Source organism: Eumetopias jubatus, unplaced genomic scaffold (assembly GCF_037043125.1).
Source record: "Eumetopias jubatus isolate StellerSeaLion01/CBP00866 unplaced genomic scaffold, mEumJub1_p1.0 scaffold_6, whole genome shotgun sequence".
NCBI lineage: Eukaryota > Metazoa > Chordata > Mammalia > Carnivora > Otariidae > Eumetopias > Eumetopias jubatus.
This window is the reverse complement of record NW_028274812.1, coordinates 129865515-129889491: the sequence shown is the minus strand read 5'-3', so window position 1 is coordinate 129889491 and position 23977 is coordinate 129865515. Positions and strand designations below refer to the sequence as shown.

The window sequence follows — 23977 nt, the reverse complement described above, 5'->3', positions numbered from 1 at the left end:
CAACTGTCTTAACTGAATCTATTAAAACATGCTGAAGTCTAATGTCAGCTGAGCTTGCTCCAAAATCCTCCCATTCAACTCCAGATGCTAACTCTCCAACAGGAGTATAACCCTTTTGTACTCAACCTTGTCCACCTTTAAAAAATATCAGTCCTGAGCCCCATTCCAGACCAATTATTAAACCAGAATATCTTGAGGTTTGGACCAAGGCATCTGCATATGTAAAAGCCCCCCAGGGGACTTCCATGTGCAGCCAAGATACAGAAGCCAGCATCTCTTTTCCATCTTTCTCACTCTGAGTAGTGAGAGGAGCAAGCTGGGTCATTCTGTGCTATTGAGAGGTGAAAGACATCTGGTCTACGGTTCTTCTATTTCCCTCTTTACTGATATCTTTTCAGAGCAGGGTCAAGCAAACGTCTTTCTGTCAAGGGCCAGATAATAGACATTTTAAGCTTTCAGGCCAAGTAGCAATGCCCTCGACTCTTCCAGCAGCTGTTATCACTGTTACATATTTTATGCTTAAAAATGTGAAAACCACTGTCAGCTTGCACACCAGACAAAAACAAGCGACAAGCGTAGTTGGCCAAGCTCTGTTTTAGCAACACTGATGATCTCCTAATTGACAAACCCACAGGTTTGGTTTGGTTTGGTTTTCATATTCTCTACACTTTGATCTTTCTGCAGCCCTTGACCATCCTTTTCCTCTTAACTTCCATATCATTAAACCAGGTTGGTGATCCCACCTGTACCGTTCCTTCTCGGCCCTATGCACCAGTTCCTGTGTGCATATGTGGGTGTGTGTACGTGTGTGTGTGTGTCCCAAGCTGCTGGCCTGAGCTACTTCTATGGCCATGGTGTCAGTCAAGCTGGAGATACACTTTTTTTTAACCGAGCTGTAGCTCCCCACTAGAGCCTGAAAATGCTGTCCCCATCTGCTCCTCAGATGGACTGCTCTCATCAAGCTGCGCTGCCCCAACAAAGTAGGAAGAACAGTTCTGTTTCCCCCTGTAGTATGCACTGCAACCTAAGGCGGCTTACCCAGGGTTTACTGCTCTGCCTAATTGAAACCCAAGGCCATAGCTATATAGTCATAATTGGTGAGAACAGCAGTGGCATCTCTTTTCTGTAGTACCCCACGCTGCAAGAGTTTATGTTCTTATCAAGGTCAGTTGAATGAGCAAAACTTATTTCCTAATGTGGAAAACTGACATAGACTGTGTACTGAGAATATCTGTCAGTTGCTCAGTATATTCAAATCTATATTCAAATGCCATCTCTGTCTCAGACAGTTAGTGGCAGGGACAGCTGTGCAGAGGAAACTACTCTTCCAGCTGGGAACAGGGCCTAGGAAAGGACTCTCGCCTGATTTTGAAACTACTAAGCATTCTAATGAAGTTGACTTGATTTACATTTTAACAATACCACACAAATGTACTACATGGCACTTTTCCAATAACCACTTCAACATCATTCATTTTGACACCTCCCATTGTTATGAAAAGCAGAATGAAGAAAGCAGCATTCTGTGATAGGGTGCATGGGGGGAGCTGGATTTCATTTGATTTTTAAATCAGATAGCCCAAGCACACGCTTTTCATATTCAAGGTTCTCATGACTGAAATTCCATGACTTACCTTCCCCATCCGCATGAACCTGTGTCTTGAGCTCTTCCTGCCCACCTGCCGTCCAGGACAGCTGTACAATAATTAACACTCGGGATCTGACTGATCCGTTCCGGGAGCGAAGCGTATCATACCTCCCCTCTACCTCAGCAGCAGTCAGTCTTGCTTAAGTGTATTGCTTCAGGATAGTTACTTTCTTCTAATGAAATAACCTGGCAAGGCTTCTTACTTCTTCTCTGTGTCTTGATCAGAAAATGAAGAACCAATTCTACTTCCCTATTGACAAAACTCAGAACAGTTTAAATGTAGCCCCTGGAGGGTTTGATCAGAAATTTTTACAAGGTTTGATGTCCCTAAAGAAGCAGCCCTCTTAACACAGATGGTATTGGTGTTAAACTGTACTGAGACAGAGATCCCCTATTTTCCTTCCTCTCCTCTCTCTGGTTCTAGAGGAAGAAGGTGGTATTACTCAGTATGCCTCAGGATATGTCCATTTGCTTGTTCCCAAGGTTTAATATGTCAAAAGCCAAACCCGATATCCCCCTGCACACCCGGGACAAAAGAGTCTGTCTCCTCAGAGACACAAGCACCCTCACGGACAGCTGAAGACTGACTTGACTCTCCCTTTGGCTCATCCTTTCCCTTCACAGAGCTGGAAATGTAATGTCTGTGCAGTGACTCTTTGTTGATTGCTGGAATTTAATCTCAGGTTAGAGGGAACCAAGGACAAGTCACCTGGTTAACCTTCATGCACTGCATCAATCCCCTCCACATTATCATCTGTTAGTGGCTATTCAACTTCTGCTTTTGGTATCTCCGACAATGGGAAAGTCACTGCCATGTGAGACATCATTCATATTTTTGATAGCACCATCTTTCCTTCCCATCTTCATATGGACCAAAAAACAAAGGAGAGGGAGATTTTTCTTCCAATTATACTTCTTATGAAAATTAACAACAAAAAACACAGTAGCATAAAATGAGCCCTGCGGTGTTTTGTAATTAAATGAACATTGGAGTGAAATGAACACTGGACTCAAAAGGAACCTAGGTTCATACTTCACAAGCCCACAACATAGGTGTCTGACTTCTAGCAAGTTTATTTTTTATATAAAAAAACACAAAAATTGTGTTGCCTATTTATCTCATTTATTCATTCATTCTTTCCACAAATTTTAATGAATACATAATATGTGCCAGGCACACTCTTTAACACTGAAGACACAAGAGTAAACAAAATAGATAAAATCCCTGCAGTCCTGAAGGTAACATTCTATTTAAGGGATTTAAAAAAAAAAGAGTAAATTACATAGTATGGTAGGTCATATGAGCTACAGAAGCAGGGAAGGAGCATAAGAAATAAGAAATTAATGTTTAAGCAAACATTTGAAGAAGAAGAAGGGGTAAGCAATAAAGATATCTGGAGGAAATGTGCTTCAGGCAAGGGGAAGAGCAAGTGCAAAGGCCCTGAGGTTGGAAGGTACCTGGCATGGTCCAGGAATGATAAGGAAGCCAGTGTGGCAGAAGCAAAGAGAATGAGGGTGAAAGCAGAAGGAGATGTGTGACATGATATGACTTATGTCTTAATAGGATCACTCAGTTGTATTGAGGACCGATGGTAACAGTCAAGGTAGAATTAGGGAAGTCAGTTAAGAGGATTTTGCAAAAACCCAGGTAAGATATAATGGTGGCATATATTTAGGTAGTAACAATGAAAGTAGTTGTACTCTGGATATGTTTTATAGATAGAGCCAATTGACTTTACCAATAGATTGGATGTGGGGTATATTAATTACCTATTGCTTCATAACAAGCCAAAACTAAGTGGATTAAAACAACAAACGTCTCACAGATTTTGTGGGTCAGTAATTTCATACAGTTCAGTTGAGTAATTCGGGCTCAGGGTCTCTCATCAGGTTGTAGTGAGGATGTTGTATGGGGTAGTATCATTTGAAGGTGTGACTGGGGCTGAATGATCTGCTGCTAAGATGGCTCATTCACATCAAGCTGTTGGTAGGAGGCTTCAGTTCTTTGCCACATGGGCCTCTCTTAGGCTAGTTGAGCGTTTTTATGACATGACCACTAACTTCGCCCATTGTATGAATTGAATGTTTGTACCCACCTCCCAAAATTTATATGTTGAAGCCCCAAACCCATGTGAGAACAGAAAAGTCAACTGTCTGCAAGCCAGGAAGAGAGCTTTCACAGAAACCAACCCTGCTGGACTTTGATCTGGGACTTCCAGCCTCCAGAACTGTGAGAAACAAAATTTCTATTATTTAAGCCATCCTGCATATGGTATTTTGTTATGGCAGTCCAAATAGACTAATATACGCAGAGTGAGAAAAAAGAGAGAAAGAAAGAGGAAGCCAGAGTGTCTTTTAAGTTTCACACCTTCGCTTCCATTTTATTTTATTTATTAGAGTCATGACAGTGAGTCCAGCTCACACTCAAAGGGAAGGAAATTAGGTTCCACCATTTCAAGGAAGGAGCATCAGATTTAGCAGGTATATTTTAAAACCACCATATAGGGTACAAAAGAAATAGAGGCAACAAGCATCATGCCAAGATTTCTGGAAACAGTAACTGGAAGGATGGAGTTAACATTTATGGAAATGTGGGCAACAATGAGTGAATAGGAAGATCAGGAGTTTAGTTTTCAGTGTAATAAATCTGAGTTACCTGAACACATCCAAATGGAAATGTCAAGTAGATCACTGACTATGTGAATCTGGAGTCAGATGCATAGTCTGTGCTAGAAATATAAATTTCAGAATCCTCAACTATTAGAGAGCATTTGAGGCCATGAAACTTAGTGAAGAGAAGAGGAGATCTAAAGACTCTGGAATATTCCTACATTAAGGGAAAGAGGTGTGAGTAGAAACAAGAGAAGGAGTTGTCTGTGGGGTAAGAACGCCCATGGGAAGTGATGTTTGGGAAGCTGAGTGAAGAAAGTGTTTCAAGGGATGGAGAGTGATCCACTTTATCAAATGTTGCAGATGATGTACTGAAAACTGAAAACTGACCACTGGGTTTAGTAATGTGGAGGTCACTGGTAACCTCGATAAGAACAGGTTTAGTAGGGCAGTAAGAGGATGCCCTGATTGTATTACACTTAAGAGATAATGGGAAGAAAGGAATTATTGACGTGATTTAAGCCATCTGGTATATGTTTCTGTCTTTACTGAGATTTCTTTATGGAGTCACTGATGATCTCCTAATTGACAAACTCAGGGCCTTTTTTTTTTTTAGTGTTTTACACACCTTGATCTTTTGGCAGCCCTGGACATCATTGATCACCCTTTCCCTTTGAATCCCTGACTCTCAGGTTGTTTAAACCCTCTTGGTCATCCCACCTCTACCTAGTCCTTCTCCATCCCATTCACCAGTGGTGGTGGTAGTGGTGGTGGTGGTGGTGGTGGTGGTGGTGGTGGTGGGTGTGTGTAGTATGATGTGGGTTTTGTGTTTGTGTGCATGTGCATGTGTATGTACCTAGTCCCTTTTGCTGACTGAGCTGCTTCTGTGATTCTGCTGTCAGTCAAGCTTGAGATCTGCTCACTTTCACCACCCAATCACAGCTTACCACAAGAGCCTGACTTCTCCTCTTTTGCATAGTTGTAATGGGAAGCGGAGAGGTGGGATCATACCTGGCAGGAAAAGTGGGGTCAAGGCAAAGTTCCTTCCAGGTGGGAGCAACACTGCATGTTTGAGAGGATTAATGCAGTGGAGAAAACCATGATTTAGGGGAGAAGGAAGGAAAACTGAGATTAGTCTCCACTTGGTGAGCAGGTGCCCTGTGTTAGCTATTATGTGAAATGCTTCAGTTATATCGGCCCATTTTATTCTACCCGAAGTCCTATAAAGAATTGTTATACTCATAGTACAGATAATGATCCTAAGGCTAGACAGATTAGGTAACATGCCCAAGGTCACCCAAATAACAGACAGTAGGGCTGACATTCATTGCTGCCTGACTCCACACACTCTCCACAGCACCTAGCACGTAGTAGGATGCAGTGAGCATCCATTTTTGCTTCTTCTGCCTTTCCTTGCTAGGTAGCTATTTGAGTGCGGTGCAGAGAGTAAAATGCTCAATAAATTGAAATTTTCTTAAGTGAAGAGGAAAGTTTATGAAAAAAAATGAGTATAAATATTGCACTGTTTTTGATGAAGTCCTTGAAGGGCACCCTGCTACTCAAAAGTTCCTCCCAAATTGTATCTTCTTTTTATGAAATTAAAATAATTGAGACCATTATCATTTAATTTTGCTAATTTAAATTAGACTCTTTAATGTATAACTTCATACTCAATAGCTGTGCAATTCAATCTGTAGAGTAAAATTTCTAACATTTGTACAGCAAATGATTATTTGCCTAGAATTATTGGGCATTAGGGAATCTGGTTGACTGAATAATATGAATGAAATTTTATACCATCTGAAGATTACCAATTTTCAGAGAAAATAAATTCAAAAACAATCCTGAGCACCAAATTCACCCTAAGACCTTGATTTGCTTCCTATCAATGAAGTATTTCATGGCTTTTTCAGTGCCTCGGGGCTGTGGCTATGAAAATAAATTATCATCATAAATTTCTATGAAAAAAGCCCTACTATTTCATCTTCCTGGTTCTCTGCATTCTAAATCAATAGAATTCTGAATCAATGTCAGAAGAAAGTTTTGTAGTCAACCAGGACAGGAGGGCGCCTGGGTGACTCAGTCTGTTAAGCATCTGCCTTCGGCTCAGGTCATGAACCCAGGGTCCTGGGATGGAGTCCTGCAACAGGCTCCCTGCTCCTCAGGGAGTCTGCTTCTCCCTCTGCCTCCTCCCCCACTCGTTCTCTCTCTCTCTCTCTCTCTCTCAAATAAATAAAATAAAATTACAGGACAGGAAACTAAGGCAGTCTGGGGATACAGTTTCAGAGAGTAAGCAAGTGGGCCCAAAAGAGCAGCAGGCTTTTCCAGGAGCAGTGCTTCTGCCTAGGACGCAGCCTTGTCCATCCTGGGCAGCAGAAGTTTGTTGCTCACAGTTCTGGAGGTCCAGGATCTAGGTGCCAGCATGGTCAGGTTCTAGTGAGAGCCCTTCTCTGGGGTGTGGACCACCAGCTTCTCATGGTCTCCTCATATGGTGGAAAGGGGCAGGAGAGCTTTCTCTGATAAGGGCACTAATCCCATTCACGAAGGTTCTGTGCTCATGACCTAATCACCTTCTGGTGACCCTATTTCCTCTTACCACCACCTTGGTGGGTTTTAGGTTTCAGCATATGAATCTCGGAGGGACACAAACATGCCATCTAGAGCAGCGTGTGCTCTATAGTTCCTATAATCTTACAAAAACAACAATCACTTCTGTGGCACCTCATGTGAGCCCAGTGCATTGATATAAATTCTGTGTCTACAGCTAAGCATTTTTACCATAGTGTGGTCACTAAGTATCATCGTTAGAACAGTCCTGATACATTCAGGAATAATTGCCATTCTATTGAAACTTTTCCTTCTAAGTCTCGGCCAAAGGCAGCTGTACTGGGAAAATCTGAGCCAAATTAGTTGAAATGCTTTTGAATTATGTATGAATGTGAGAGGGGAAAAAAAAAAAAAAACTATAGTTTCCTTTATTTAAAAAAAAAAAAACTGTCCAGAATTATTTGTTTCTTTTCAACTATGGTATTAGAAGGTAGCAGCACACTTGACCACATTTATTTATTTAATTTTTACTTAGCTTTGTAAGTTCACTCTAAAATATATTTGAAATATATGCTAAGCTGTTCAATAAAGCTAATTTTTAATGATATTCAAGAGATTTTCCATCAGTTCCCTAGTCGATGTCAATGTTCCTCAATGAGGAAGGAAAAATCAATTCAATTATCAAAGCACAGTTAATTGCTTTCAAGATTAGGGTGATTTAAAGAGCAGCAAAGTATTTTATCTGTACTCAGCAGTTTTGGCTAAGGATATTCTCCTAAGCACACTAGGAAGAGAAGTTTAAAATACTGTCTGGTCCCTTATTCCATTCTTCCCAGCTTTCTTTCACCGTGCCATCGATAGAACAAACAACAGGAGCTCTTGCACCGAAGAACCACAACATAGGGATGTTGTTTTAACTGGTATCATCTGTTCCTTCCCTCACAAGACTTATAGTTTTAGGCTTTTCTGCTTGACACTCCAACTATTTGAATAAGTAAAATAGTTTCTTGAACACACATAGAATAGAGGGGAAAAAAGTCTTTTAAGCTAAGTATTGTCCCACCTCATATATTCGCTGATGGCTAAAATTATTTTACCAGTGTCATTTGAATTTAGTTCAAATTTTGCAGCTTGGATCATGTTGAAAGAGCCTTCTAGAAGCTATAAATGTGAAGATGAGTAAGATATGGCTCCTGCCCTCAGGGAGCTTATAATCTAAAGGGGAGGGTAGACAAAAATACTAATCATTTCATTTCCAGATGTAAAATGCAGTCAGGCCCCAGGGAGGGCTTCCCCAGGGAGATTCCCTGGAGACCTGCTGCCTGCCCTGAGGGTTGGAGGTTGGCGGAAATAACCAAGGGAGGGGAACTCATAGATAACCAGCACTAACGTGCTGTTTTTTCTAAAAATCTCTCACATGTATGCATATACATTTATGCATGTGTGTCTATAAATTAAAGATATAGAAAATATATATTCTTAACAGATGATATTTGGAGGAGAGAGAATAGCCTCAATGAGAAGATGCTTTCACAAGCCTAATGAAGGGTAGAAGTGAATCTTGGGTGGGCCCCACTGTGGAAAAAGGAAAGGGAAGAGTACTGGAAAGGGGGACAAGCAACGAGCATCTGAACTTCACATGTGTTGAAAGTGTCAAAAAGAAGAAAATTCATATTCAGATGCATGATATTTAATTGGGATTTATTAGGTTGTTCGCTGTGTGATGTGAATCTATTCCCCTCTCTCTGTTAAATTTCTTGAGTAAATTCTGCATTGCTCTTTCACGCGTGCTTTTGTGCGAGTAAAGTTTTGGGGACCCTGTTTTAAAAAAGGACAAGATACTATGAGACGTCTGGGAGACATATCTGTATATGAAAAGAAATATATGTTGATATATCTCATTTGAGAAGGACTACACTATGATTAGGGAAGGCATATATCTTTTTCATTTATAGAATTAGTGCACCATATTTTTGCAAAACTCATATTTGGATCCATTTATTTCTAGTTATCTATCCAACATGTGAGATGAGAAATTAAGAATTTTTTTAGTTCCCCTTATCTTACCATCTCATGAACTTGCAGTTTCTGATGATACAATCTGAAATTTTAGACCTAAATGATTATCAAATAGAGCATATTATATATCTTGTATTTCAAGGATTATTTTTATATTTAAAGTTTGTAAAAATATAAATATTAAAATATTATACTTAACTGTGTTTTTCTAGTTTCTTTATTTAGTTTTCATTTATAAAATAGAAAAATATATATGTGTATATATAGGTACATGTGGATGTGTATATATAGCTTCCTATCTATAATTCTTTATTTTGATTGTATCTCTATTGACTAGATGATATTATGTATCTTTGAGTAAGCCTTTTGCAGAACTAGTAAATGAACAATAATAACCAATATTTACTTAACACTTCTTATGTGCCAGATGCTGTTCTTCTGTATTAAACAACTAGTCTATACAACAACCCTATGAGTAAGTTATTATTATTATCCACCTCATATGGATAAGAAAGCTATGACTCAGAGAAGTTAAGTAACTCATCTAAACTCATCTAAACTCATCTAAAATCCCAAATCTATCAAGTGACAGACCTGGGATTTGATTCCAGGCATTAGGATGCCAAAGTCCACATACTTAATCATTTAACTGTGCTGTGTGATATAACTTAGGAACTCTTGCATACCTGTGAAGACTTTTACTGTTATCATGACTTTTAAACAGTAAGAGTAGGTGTAATGAAGTAAGATGAAAACTGAAAAGTTTTCATTGAATTTGTCAATTAGAAAGTCATCAAATGACATGGCTATTTCCAGAGGAGCCACAGAGGTTGACACCAGATTAGAGTGGGTTGAAGAAGAGGGAAAACTAACTAGACTGTGCTTTAGGTTCAAGGAAATATGTTTAGATATAAAAATCTATCTAAATCTATCTATTTATCCATCTATCCATCCATCCATCCACTCACTTTTCTGTCTATCATCTATCTATCTAATTATGCATGTACGGAGGTATGTATGTATGTGAGTGTGTGAGTATATGATATACAGATGGCACATTTCCTATGGACAGATTGAAACAAGAAAGCTATAGATACATAAAGGGAGAGAACCTAGCATGTTTATAGGCTGAAAGCGCTATAAGAAAGAGAAATGTAAATCATCGAGGAGCTACAAAATCAGGAAGTAGTGGAAACCAGAGCACAAACGGAGAAGGTAGCTTTGAGTAGAAAGGGCTCCTCTTCCTCTGAGCCTGGAAAGATTTGGTACAGGCGGGCACAGGTGTGGTCTACAGCCGGGGAGGACCAGAAGCTTAAGTAGCTCCTTTCTGGTGCCAAGGTTGTTGAAAGTGAGAGGTGTAGGGGTTGAGTTGGAGCTTGAGGGGAATGGTAAACACTGAGAAGATGTTCTGATGAGAATGGGGGATATGATGGCATGGAATAAGGGAAAGACAAGCCAGTTGTGTAGCAGGCTTAGTTGAGACTGAACACCAGGTATTTGGATGGAATTTTTTTCAGTGGACATCTGCACTTCTGTTGTCATCCTGATATTTATTAAATATTAACATGTGTGAGGCTTGGAACTAAGTACTCTGTAGGCAGTATTACTTTGAAGAACTCCATGAGGCAGGAGTTATTACCTCCATTGTAAAGATCAGGAAACTGAGGCATAGGGAGTCTTAAATACAGATACCTATGTCCAAAGCTCTTAAGAAGTAAAAAAAAAAAAAAAAAAAAAGTGAGCCATGGGACTTACTATTCTCCTTAGTACCTAAAAGAGGCTGAAACCAAAACTCCTCAAATTCAGAATAAATTAGTGTATGGATCTAGCAAAAGAAACTGTTAGGAAACATCATTTGAGAACAGTGCAACATGATGTGCTATGATGGGAACCTCACATGTCTTTTCTAACAAGAGCTTCAGGCTGAACTTAAGTCTAAGTGATTAAGTCCCACATGATAACAAGTTTTTATGGCATTGTTTACACAAGGACCACATAGACATATTTTCCAAGACCTCGCAACCTGACCTCAACATACCTTCAGTGCCTCATTGAATCTACCATTCTGCTTATCACTGTATTTTAGCCAAAACGCTAGGGAACACCAATGGCTACGGGTCCAATTTAAGAAGATAAGTCAATGTCATATTTAGAACTGACTTTTGATCACTCATTTGGGCCGTTTGGCCATCTGGAGTAGATAATTAGGTGATTGTCTAATCTCATTGTTGCTTCCATAGTACCCATGCCACATTTTATTACGGCATCTATCATATTCTCTTGCAATTGTTAGTTTGCCTATAGTTTCCCCAACTCATGGAGGTTAGAGAGAATATCTTACGATTCTATCCATGGGATCTATGAGAATATCTGCTAAATAGTAGGTGATTTGTGTATGTTTAAAGAATGAACAAATATATAAGGAATGAATGAACAAGCCAACACTAGGTTTTATCTGAACCAAATGTGGTTGTACAGGCAGGTGGCTGTCAAAATAAATCATGACTACCCTAAGTTAGCTGGATATTCTAAATGCAGGATAGGTGTATAAAGTAGTTTTAAGTTTAATACTGATAGAGGTTCTGTTTAATAGTAGAGGTTCTGATAGACTTGCAATAATGATGAGTTAGTTCTTTATGCCAACTTTTGAGGTTTTTCAAGATTTGAGTTCAAACTATCTTTCTTAAGATATTTCTCTATATTTCCTTAAAATACCTGTCACTCCAAACAATAGCTTTCACTGATCCGTGTTTAAACTCCTATGTGTCCATATTCTTCTCACTACCTGAATCATCCTTCTTTTCTATATTTGAAAATTAAAATCTTCCCAAGCTCGAAGCTCAGCTCCTACCTCCCTCTTGAAGCCTTATGACATTGCTGTGGTTGAAAGAAATGCATTTTTCTGCACATACCTAACCCTTAAACTTTTTCACTTATTGCACTTGGAAATCTCACTGTGACCTGGACAAAGCAAGCGTCAATATTTGAATTTGGGCTCAATCATTGGAGGATCTTGTGACCTTAGAAAAGTCACTTAGACTCCCTGAGCCTCATAATCTTCATCTGCAAAATGGAGAATAATACCTATCTCCCATTGTTGCTATAAACACTATAATATCGAATATCAGTAAAATGTTTTTCTTCTTCTTTCTTATAATTATTTGTGTTTGGGTAAGTTTCCAGTCTACTAGAGTCAAGTTCTTTGAGGGCAGAAGTACTCATGGATGAATCTTTACAATACTCCAGACACATGATACTCAATAAAAATGAATATGAATATAAAATCTGTCTCCTTTTGATGTAACTAGACACTGTGAAGGTAATTAGAAACAGTTTTTTCCTTAGTTATGTTAGCTATTTTCTCCTATCATCTTCATCCCAGTTTATTTTTTCATCCCAGTTTATTTTTTATCAGTCTCTCTTAAAAAAAAAAAACAAAAACCTAGGCTGTGTTCAGTTAGTCATTAACTCCGCGAAAGCAGAGATTTTATCTATGAGGTATTTATTATGTATATCCTCCAATGCCAGTACAATTGATTGCCAGATTCCTTGGTTGTAAATATAGAAATTAACTCCGCCTATATTTAGCAACAAACAGATATACATAAATATATATGCATATGTATATATAGATATATATGAATGGTTCCTTCTAGTTTTCAGAATTAGAGGAAAACTGAAAAATCAGGATGGGAATCTCAGTGTCCAGAAAGCACGGATAACATACTTCTCTGAGGGCATTGCCATTGGATGATGATCTCCAGGAAAGATATATCTTGCACCCACCCAGAGGAGCAAGGATTGTAAGTGGCAGCACCTTCCGAGCCAAATACTGGGAAAGCAAAAGGGCGGGAATTATATGTCACCTACAAAATTTAAAACAGAAAACAACTCACCATTATACGATGCTCTGCTTTTGTGAGATTTTTCTGAACTCCAACTGTCTTTTTGAATTATCATCTCCCTACTTATAAGAATAATAATGTAGGGGTGCTCACTTCGGCAGCACATATCCTAAAATTGGAACGATATAGAGAAGATTAGCATGGGCCCTGCGCAAGGATGACACGCAAATTCGTGAAGCGTTCCATATTTTTACAAGGGACTTTATATAAAGAATTGAATTCCAACATTAAAAAAAAAGAATAATAAGGTAGGGAATCAAGACTACAAATTGACTAATAAACAATGGATTTCATTAAATATTATTTAACTAAGGAAAAGATACCCTAAAGCTCAAAACCATTCCATATAGGTTACTAAGCAGAGATGGTCATGCACAATTAACCTTATAAATACATTATTGTTTTCCCGCACATTTGGCAATTAGATTTTTATCTATTTTATCTATCTATCCTATCTATGGCACACAGGTTTTGAGGCCAGGTCTATTTACGGATAGGCAAATACAAATATGGAATATTTCCTGGAAGCTTCATTTATTCTTTCCTTCAACAAGTGTTTATTGTGAGTGCTAGGCTGGAGCTGGGGATTCAAAGGTGAGCAAAGCAGACACAAGATCTGTTTTCGCAGAGCTTACAGTTAATGATGAAGATGAAAGATGCCCATGATCACACAGGTAACATACAGCTAATAGAGAAGGATAAATTCTATGAAGGAAAAGTAAATTTCCTATAATACATATGAGTGGGAAGTCTGTTTTTATATTGAGTAATGGAACAAGGCTTTTCTGAATAAGCGGGAGATTATAATTTTGACCATGGAGATGAAGATAGGGATTCAAGATACATTTTAGGATATAGAGTCTACAGGAGTTCATACAAATTGATTGAGAAACAATTCTCAGGTTTCTGGCATGAGACACTGGGTAAGTAGTGGTGTCCTTAGCTGAGGTGTGATCACTAGAGTTGCAGTAAATCCTGAAGGAACTGTCAAGTGTTCAAGTTGTTAAATTTGAACTATTCAAGTGGAGATGTCATGCCAGCAGTAAGATATATTGGTCTGAACATAAAAGAGTCTGGAATGAAGATATAAATTTGGATGTTGTCATTTATAGGCATTAATTGAAGTTAAGGGCCAGGGTAAGATTGCTGCAAAAGGAAGTGTGGAATGAGACAAAGTGGGGACTCAGGACTCAGCACAGGGAAATTCCAACTGTTGTCGAGAATAGAGGAAAAGAAACTCAAAACAGAGACTGAGAGACTGTCAAAGACACACGTGGACAGAAGATGGACAGAAGAACGTGGAATATGTAAGATACAAAAATGAAAAACACCATCAAAGATGTATCTAAAATACACTACGGAAATTTAGAGAGAGATGATGTCCATCGTGGAACTAGCTGGTTCTCATCTAGGAAAGGCTGGGAGGGTAGTTGCATTCTAAAACAATTATTTCTCTTTCTAAACTTTACTGGATAGAAACCCACTCCACTGAAATATACACTTGCTATAACTTGCTTTTTCCTAACAGATTGATGACACTGAAATCTTGGAAAGCCAGAGTATGAGAAGGGATCAGAAATCTCTCCTAACTCTTTTAATTACATGATTATAGGAACCAAATCGACTTAGGAGACAACTGGCAAAGTTACCTATTTTTGCAAAAAGGTGTCTCTCTGCACTCAGCTTGGACAAGGCCTCCTCTTGCCTCTTTTGAGTGGAGAACACAATGTCCCATGATGTCATCTTAAAATCAATGGCTCTCTAAGGCTGTGGAACCTATGAAAAGGGAAGATGGTTTCTGTTATGGACATCACAATGGAGATGACATGTGAGCTAAGATTTGAACCATCGATAGGCTAGGACATGCACACATGGGAGTGAGAAAACAAAAGGCAAAAGGTACCACATGCAAACATGTATGTGGGACGGTGATCATAGGGAAGAATGAGTTACTCAAAGTGGCTGGACATCAATGGTCTGAATGAGGGAAGCAAAAGCTGTTCAGAGCCCAGCCAAAAACAACATTAGCCACTGGGAAGCGAGCAGTACGGATGAGGATACTCTTTGGGGGAGAACTGTTTCTTAAATGCATCTGAATTTTTCCTCTCTTTGTTGCTGCCTCTTGATGTGGAGAGGGAGAAATAGTTCCCCAGGCAAAATGTTACTTGGGAATAATGGTTCCTGGTCAAAAGTAGCTAGTGACAAGGGAAGAGGGAGAATACCAGCAAAGCAGCAAAGTGCTGGTAGCAGGGGAAGATAGAACACATAAAAAAATTTCACTCACCAAACCCCCATGGTAATGCCTGCAAGCCTAAGTCATTTCCCAGATCTGACAATTTGGTGCCTGCGATCTCTGGACTCAGAAGTTAAAGAAACAAAACTCTGTTCTTTCATAGAACATTTGCTTTTACTTCACTCTTCAAAACAGTTGTCTGTCTTTTGTTTCCAATCTACCTTCCGTTCCCTCCCCAAGTCCTCAGGGAATATTTTTGAGTAGAGAACTGACATGGTTAAGTTATAGAAAGATTACCAAGTTGTGAAACTTGCGATGGATTGAAGGAAGGATGACTAGAAATAGGGAGATCAATTAAAGGCTGTAACAAGAGACCTGATGAGATAGAACTAAGTTATGGTGGGACAAATGTGAGACAAATGTGAGAAATATGGTGGAACTGGAAATGAAGCACATTGCTGGCTGATTGGATATAGTAGCAAGAAAGAACAGTGAGTGGGGTGACCAACTCTGGCTTGTCAGGGTCTCTAAGTTTCAGCACTAATAGTCCTGTGCCTGGAAGATCTTTCAATCCTGGACAAACCAAGATGGTTGGTCATCTTTAGGAGGCAACAATGGTCCTAAGATTTCGGTTCTGGGTAGCTTGGAGAATTATTGTGACTTTAACAAAAATAGGATACACAGGAAGGAGGGCTGGAGGAACAAGACAACCAATTAGGGCTTTGACTGTATTGAGTCTGAGGTTCCTGCGGGGCAGCTGGCTGTGGGACCCATGCTCACACAGACCAGATCAAAGTTAGAGTGACAGGTGGGGAGTCCAGTCACTGAAGTTATCATGGTAAGTAAACTTGCCAAGGGAGAGAGTGTAGGGAGAATAAGAAGAAGAAGACAATGAGTCCTTGCACGAACCCATTTAGGAGATGAGGGAAGGAATAGGAATCCAAGAAGGAGACCAGGAGAGGAGAGTGGAGCAGAAGGTAAGGCTGAGGGAGAAAGGAGAAGAAATGAATGCGTGGGCATCTATTCTTCAACACTCCAAGATTTAAAAATATAATACAAAAAAATAGATTATAAAGTATGAAAAGACCTTTGGATTTAGTAACTAAGATGCAATCGATGTCCTCAGAGGAGAAATGTTAGTGATAGGAAGGACTGAAGCTAAACAGCAAGAGATGCTAGAGTAGATGGGCAGTAAACAGAGGAGGCATGAATACGGACTCTCGAAGAGCTTGGAGACGGACAGAAGGAGAATAAGAAGCTAGTAGTTTACTCTTTTAACATTGCATGAACTCTCAAAACACTAATGGACAATTTATAATTCAACTTTATGAGGAGAAGCATGAGGTAAAGTTATGAAATGTATGCCAGTAACTCGTTATGGGACTCCTGACAAGTCACCTGTCCCACGCCAAACCCACCTTCCCTCACGTCTCTAAAATAGATGTCTCGTCACAGAGGATTTCTAAGGCTTCTCCCAGCTCCTTGGGACCTCTTTTCTAGGATTTGAGACTGTGAATCAAACAAACATTTTTCTATTTTGTGCTGCAAAATAGCTGTAGTGTTGAAACTCCAGATGATTTTTCTCAGTTATCTAAAGCAGTATCATCCAATAGAACTCACTATGATGATGGAAATGTTCTATATCTGTGCCGTCCAAAACAGTAACCACTAGCCACATGTGGCTACTGAGCAATTGAAATATGTCTAGTGCAACTGATGAAATGATTCTACATTGTACTTAATTTTAATTAATTTAAATTTAAATAGTCACATATGGCGAGGGGCTACTCTATCGGATGGCACGGCTCTTAAGGATTGTAATGAAATTCTCAAAAAGTTTCAAACCCACATTAATTTAGAATAATCATATACCATGTGCCATATTTTGTTGGTAGTAGGACTCAGAAACACGCAAGCCCTTGAGTGCATTAGCTGCCAAAATATTTTACCAAGCGAACGCAAGATGAAAGAAAGCATGTTGACAGCTACTATGATGATTGTCCTGGCAAAGAGTGAGTTTCACGGCTGAAGAAAAAAATGCTCCTGAAACAGTTAGTCCCATTTTCTATTCTTACCAAAAGTACCTCCAAATGTGTTAGACAATCCTAGCTGGCTGGAGGAGGGGCTTCCAAGGAAATGGATCACTATATCCTACAAGCCAGTGTGGGCCCAATTTGGTCCTAATTGCTTAACTGATTACAGTGGAATAAAAGCTACTGAAGTCCAGACAAAGCAAAGCTTCTTATCTAAATAACACTGATTAAAAAGGAAGAGTTGTCCTTCTAGAAGTTTCTCCTCTGATCCCCCGCTCTTGGCTCTGTTAATAAAAATTAGGTATCAGATTTAAGAAAAGTCAGCCTTCTGTTCTCATAGCCAGTCAAGGTATTAATTAGCTTAAAAACCCTGTTGCGGTTTTTCTAACTGTAGATATGAAAATGCACGTGTCATCATTTTTCATCTGAAGATGAGAGGATCCCTTTCTCGAGGCACACCAGTTAGTTGGTCAGCATTCAGAGGATGGGCACAATGGTGAAACTTAGGCGAGGAATACAGTCATTGATTGTTTAAATGCTTGGAGAACACTTTTGTCAACAGCCACAAACCCTAGCCAGTCATCACCATACTAAAGGTGTCATTTGTCATAAGCAACCAAAACGATGACTGAACTAATATTGTCAGTATGGAGAAAAATTAGAAAGCAATAAATGCATGTCTTAAAACAATACAAAAGGCATGCACCTAATAGACATGGATTCTGGTCCTGATCAGAGCACTTACTAGTTACAAAGCGAAGCTAAGTTATCTAAGCTCTGCAGAGCTCCATTGGCTCATTTATAAAATGATACATTGCTAGCTTTGTTTCCCACCCTGCATTGTCGTGAAACTCAAATAAATAATAATTGTCAAAGCATATGAACAATCACAGTGTACCTTATAACTATAAGCGTGATTCTAATCTAATAGGAATAATTACGATTATTATTATTACAGTGGGTCCCAGGCTGCCCAACTCTGCATTTTTATTGAAGTAAGAAGCCTCTCACCTATACTACATTAATGGTTCTCTGAAGAAACATTCACATGGCAGAAGTGGAATCCCAGTTTGGAGGCTCCTCAGTAAGTTAAACATAGGCTTATCACATGACCCAGCATTTCCACTCAAAAGACTGAAAAACGAGTGTTTAAATAAAAAGTTATATAAGCATGTTCATAGCTTCACTCCTCACCATAGCCAAAGGTGGATAAGCAAATTGTGATATAGAAATACAATGGAATATTATTTAGCCATAAAAAGGAATGAAGTTCTTATACATGCACCAACATGGATGAATTTTGAAAACATGATGCTCAATGACAGAAGCCAGACACAAAGGCCACATGTTGTATGATTCCATTTAAATGAAATGACCAGAATAGGCAAACCCATACAGACAGAAAGCAGATTGTGGTGGCCAGGGGCGGGGGGGCAGGCAGGTAGTGAGAAGTGACTGCTAACGGGGATGGGGTTTCCTTTTGGGGTGATGAAAATGTCTGGAACCAGTCAGTGGTGTTGTTTGTACAACATTTTGAATGTACTATAATGCCACTTAAATTGTACTTCAGATCGTTACAATGGTACTTTCATGTAATGTGTAAATAAATTCTAAAAATTGCTATTTAAAAAAGTGGAACCACTGGTTTGAAATTTGATTCAACTTAGAAAAATAAGATTCTCCTGTAGGTTAACAGTAATTTCACAGCATACTAATCTGATGATCTAGTAATGGACTCAAAGCACCCTCTAGAACTGTAACCAGTGTACGAGAAGGGGACAATGAATTATCTAGACCAGCAATTCTCAGCTCTGATGTCAGAACACACGGCTTTCAACCAGTTGGATGAGAAAAGAAGAACTACATATTGTAGGTTGGGATTGGGCATTAGCCACCGTCCATCTTACCCATGAGAGAGTCCCCATACTCCAACTGTAGCTACCTCGGAGGGAGCATTCCCCACGGAAAAGGGTTTTGGAATCACTGATCTAGCTGACAAAACAGCTGCCATCCAGATGATTCTAGATGGTTACAGAATAACATCGGCATGGTTTTCTTAGAGCAGAGCCCGCCACAACACTGTCAACACAATGAGTTAGTGAGGCCGATCACTTTTTCCCGGGCATGTTCAAAGATACATCAACAGATATAAGAAGAACTCTTCCATCCCATCCATTGGCAAATTCCATAGCTAGCAGGTCACAGAGCTTTCACGACCTCTAGCAAAGTTCCCAATTGGCTGCTAAATACCAAATTAAGAGTTCTTCACAGGGAAGATACCAGAGCAGATGAGACCAGAGCCCCATAGGCAATTCAGGGAAAATGGAAGAAGGAAACTAAAGGAAGGGGAAAGAAGATGTTGGAAGCACCAAAAGAATGGCTCAAAATTTTTGCCTTATCACCACAATTTTTCTAGAGAAAATTTTTAGCATAGACGGGACTATTTCTCAGTATGCAAACTTTTCTCCCCTAAGCTACAACTTGCACTAAACACTTTACCATTATCACAGGTAATGTAAATATATTTGGAAATGTTTTCCACCTCTTGAATAGAAAACTAAAGGATCTTTCCAAGGAGTGAATCAACACTTTCATTCTTGAGTACTGCTAAATTTGGACAATTTTCAAGTAGATGTTAAAGTTCAGAAATACATTTTATTCCCTACTCTGACTTCAGATTTTTGAAATTCATAGATTCCCCCAAAACTAGGTTAGGTACTTTGTGAAAGTTATTAGACATCCTAGACCTTTAGTCAAAATGGAAATACTCAAAGGATCTGAGAGAGATGAGAATCTGTTGTGTAATCCTCTTAAAACTTCAAATGCCCCAATGCAACATTTTCAACTGAATACAGTATACACAATAGGCATTTAAAACATAAATTTGGGTGGGAGATGCTTTATATTAAAGTTTTCCTTTTTTTAAAGCCTTAATTTCTCCATTCATACAAAAACAAGATTCACTGAAAACCTCAAGCTGGCCTATAGATTTAAATCTTCAGTCAGGGAAGGGAGACATCTACTGGTAGATAAAATAAAAAATATAAAAGATGTATTTATAGGTAGATATAGCTATAAAAGTATATAAAATACTATAATATACACAAATTATAATATACATATGTTGTATTTGTATATAATAGTGTATTTATGTGTGCAGACATATATACACACACACCCTAATCACATAAAACAAGCACGCGACCGAAGGTATTTCGTAGGTACTAAAAAGGACACAGTTAAAATCTACTTTCTTAATACAGAGACCATGACCTAAAGCCCTAAACTACAAAGGACTGACACAGACAAGCACAGTTGGTTAATGTGACACAGAAAATACAAATCAGAAACTTCCGTTGATGAAGAAGATAAATTGTAACAATGAAGCATGGATCACTGTATCAAAAACTAACAATGTATTGTATGATGACTAACATAGCATAATAAAATAAAATTTAAAAAAAAGATAAACTATACAATCAACTCTCCCCTAAAAATTTCAGTATTATTTCAACTTAGTAAATTTTGATTTCTAACGTGATTTATTTTATTCCAACCGAGTAACTACACTGGAGTATTCATTTTTTTTGTTTACCTCTGACATTCTTTGGTGGCATTTATAAGTCCCATTTTGGTCTCCATCTTTTTAGAGATCATCTTGAATTTTGCTTTGTTTATTGGAAACCAACACTGCTCAAAAGTGTCATTTATCTAAGAAGGTGTCAAAAAATGTCACTGTGTCTGCACAGACCAGTGTCATTATCATCTACCAGATGATCAGGAAAGCAGGAGCAAGAATCTCCTCTCAACACACAAGCCTCATACCTTCTTTCTATTTCTCTCTCTTTTCTAAAATGGGAAGAACAAAAAAAAAAAAAAAAAAAATCCTTTCCCCAACCAGCAGTAATCTCTCCAAAGGTCTTTTAATTTCAAAAGTCATAAGTGTTAATTAGCTATTATTAAGTGCCCTCTGTATAAATTAACATGATTGATGAAAAAATTAAGGCTAATGAAAAATGTAGCAATGCCTGTATTTTTAAGCGACTATATTAAAAGATGGTGGTCCCTCTGGACAGAAACTAAGGCCCTCTGTTCTGTATCCTGACTTTATTATTATCTCTTGCTATCTTTCTTTCCACCACTTTTTTTTTTTTTTTTTTGGTATTAGGGAAAAAAAGGCTGAATATTTAATTCAGTTGTCTTACAATTTTAGTTTTTAAACTTGGGGCACTAAATTGCACACCTTATTTAATATTGTCCCGGGAGGTAAAAATGCCCCTCATTTTTAACCCTCCAAATGGAAGTAAAATGTCCTCTGCATTTAGAAAAGATCAAATTCTTATCTCCAGAGTGGATGGGAGGTGGCCTTATGAGCAGCCCTGCAGGGCGCCCACACTGTGGAGCTGACGCCCCACTTCCAGGGCTGATGAGTCACCATCTGCCCGCCTTTCACTTCCTTACTCACTCTGTGGAGTATCTGGGACATAGTTCAAAATTAACAAAAGTTTTCCACAAAAATTAAAATGGAACCTACAAACCTATACCTTCGATTGAAAGTTAAATAATGTAAATTCTGTACTAAAGATTACTTGGGTTTAGGGATTTTTTTTTTAACTAAAATACGTAGGATTGTCACAATGAGAACAATTCTATAATTGAAGATTTGGGTCATCTCAGACCACATGTGATTTAATTCAAAGCAGATATCAGTGAGAATTTTTAAGGATAAAAGGTACTCAAAAGTCATGAAATAAAACTACCAAAAAAAAATGCAAGGATAAGTAATTGGTCATTTAAAACTATGAATAGAGATTTCTTTTCATACAAGGCATGAAATAGATTTTCATGTTTTTCTATAGATAATTGGAAAGGAAGGTATGGTGTATACTCACAATTTTTTTTAAATCACACTTTTATCCGGAATCCCAAATCTTACCCTGCGAAGATAAAAATCCTTCTATTTTGTCTTTTTTTTTTTTTTAGGGTTTCCAGGGTTTGTTTATAAATCAATACGATGCAGTAGATATAGTCATGGAAAAAGACAGAGGAAAACAGACAAATCAGTTGTCAGTATCCATGGCCTCTGATCCTGTCTTGACCATGAACAGAGGTGTTCAACCTATACCTGCTAAAAAGCTTAGGAAGACATAGGTGTTCTCCATACACTTGCTAAAGAGCTTATGAAGATGTAGGCTCAACAAAGGAATGTAAACAGCAACAATCAAATGTGGAACAACAATGGCAGGCTCTCCCATTCAAACTTTAACTGTCACTAGTTCCTTTAAGTTTATTAAAGACAAAATCTCTACTGTAATTCTTGCCTGGCAAGCTCACGTGTTTCTCTCTCTCTCTCTTTCTCTGACTGGGCACTCCCTTAACTGTCCATTACAGATTTTTTTTATAATTTTTTATTGTTATATTAATCATCATACATTACATCATTAGGTTTTGATGTAGTGTTCCATGATTCATTGTTTGTGCATAACACCCAGTGCTCCACGCAGAATGTGTCCTCTTTATACCCATCACCAGGCTAACCAATCTCCCAACCCCCCTCCTCTCTAGAACCCTCAGTTTGTTTTTCAGAGTCCATCGTCTCTCATGGTTCGTCTCCCCCTCCGACTTACTCACCTTCATTCTTCCCCTCCTGCTATCTTCTTCTTCATTTTTTTTCTTAACATATATTGCATTATTTGTTTCAGAAGTACAGATCTGTGACTCATCAGTCTTGTACAATTCACAGCGCTCACCATAGCACATACCTTCCCCAATGTCTATCACCCAGCCACCCCATCCCTCCCACCCCCCCACCACTCCAGCAACTCTCAGTTTGTTTCCTGAGATTAAGAATTCCTCATATCAGTGAGGTCATATGATACATGTCTTTCTCTGATTGACTTATTTCACTCAACATAACACCCTCCAGTTCCAACCACGTCATTGCAAATGGCAAGATCTCATTCCTTTTGATGGCTGCATAATATTCCATTGTGTGTATACACCACATCTTCTTTATCCATTCATCTGTCGATGAACATCTTGGCTCTTTCCACAGTTTGGCTATTGTGGACATTGCTGCTATAAACATTGGGGTGCACATACCCCTTCGGATCCCTACATTTGTATCTTTGGGGTAAATACCCAGTAGTGCAATTGCTGGATCGTATGGTAGCTATATTTTCAACTGTTTGAGGATCCTCCATACTGTTTTCCAGAGTGGATGCACCAACTTGCATTCCCACCAACAGTGTAGGAGGGTTCGCCTTTCTCCACATCCCCGCCAACATCTGTCGTTTCCTGACTTGTTAATTTTAGCCATTCTGACTGTTGTGAGGTGGTATCTCATTGACGTTTTGATTTGGATTTCCCTGATGCCAAGCGATGTGGAGCACTTTTTCATGTGTCTGTTGGCCATTTGGATGTCTTCTTTGGAAAAATGTCTGTTCATGTCTTCTGCCCATTTCTTGATTGGATCATTTGTTCTTTGGGTGTTGAGTTTAGTAAGTTCTTTATAGATTTTGGATACTAGCCCTTTATCTGATATGTCATTTGCAAATATTTTCTCCCATTCTGTTGGTTGTCTTTTGGTTTTGTGGACTGTTTCTTTTGCTGTGCAAAAGCTTTTTATCTTGATGAAATCCCAATAGTTCATTTTTGTCCTTGCTTCCCTTGCCTTTGGCGATGTTTCTAGGAAGAAGTTGCTGCGGCTGAGGTCGAAGAGGTTGCTGCCTGTGTTCTCCTTTAGGATTTGGATGGACTCCTAACTCACATTTATGTCTTTCAACCGTTTGGAGTCTATTTTTGTGTGTGATGTAAGAAAATGGTCCAGTTTCATTCTTCTGCATGTGGCTGTCCAATTTTCCCAACACCATTTGTTGAAGAGACTGTCTTTTTTCCATTGGACATTCTTTCCTGCTTTGTCAAAGATGAGTTGACCATAGACTTGAGGGTCCATTTCTGGGCTCTCGATTCTGTTCCATTG

At 38.8% G+C, this 23977-nt stretch overlaps 1 non-coding gene across 1 annotated transcript; it reads left to right on the top strand.

Moving 5' to 3' along the window:
* Positions 1-12814: 12814 nt before the first annotated feature.
* LOC114223929 (U6 spliceosomal RNA) lies at positions 12815-12921 on the top strand. The gene has a single exon (XR_003612271.1). It is a non-coding gene; the product is annotated as a U6 spliceosomal RNA (small nuclear RNA).
* The last annotated feature ends 11056 nt before the right edge of the window (positions 12922-23977 follow it).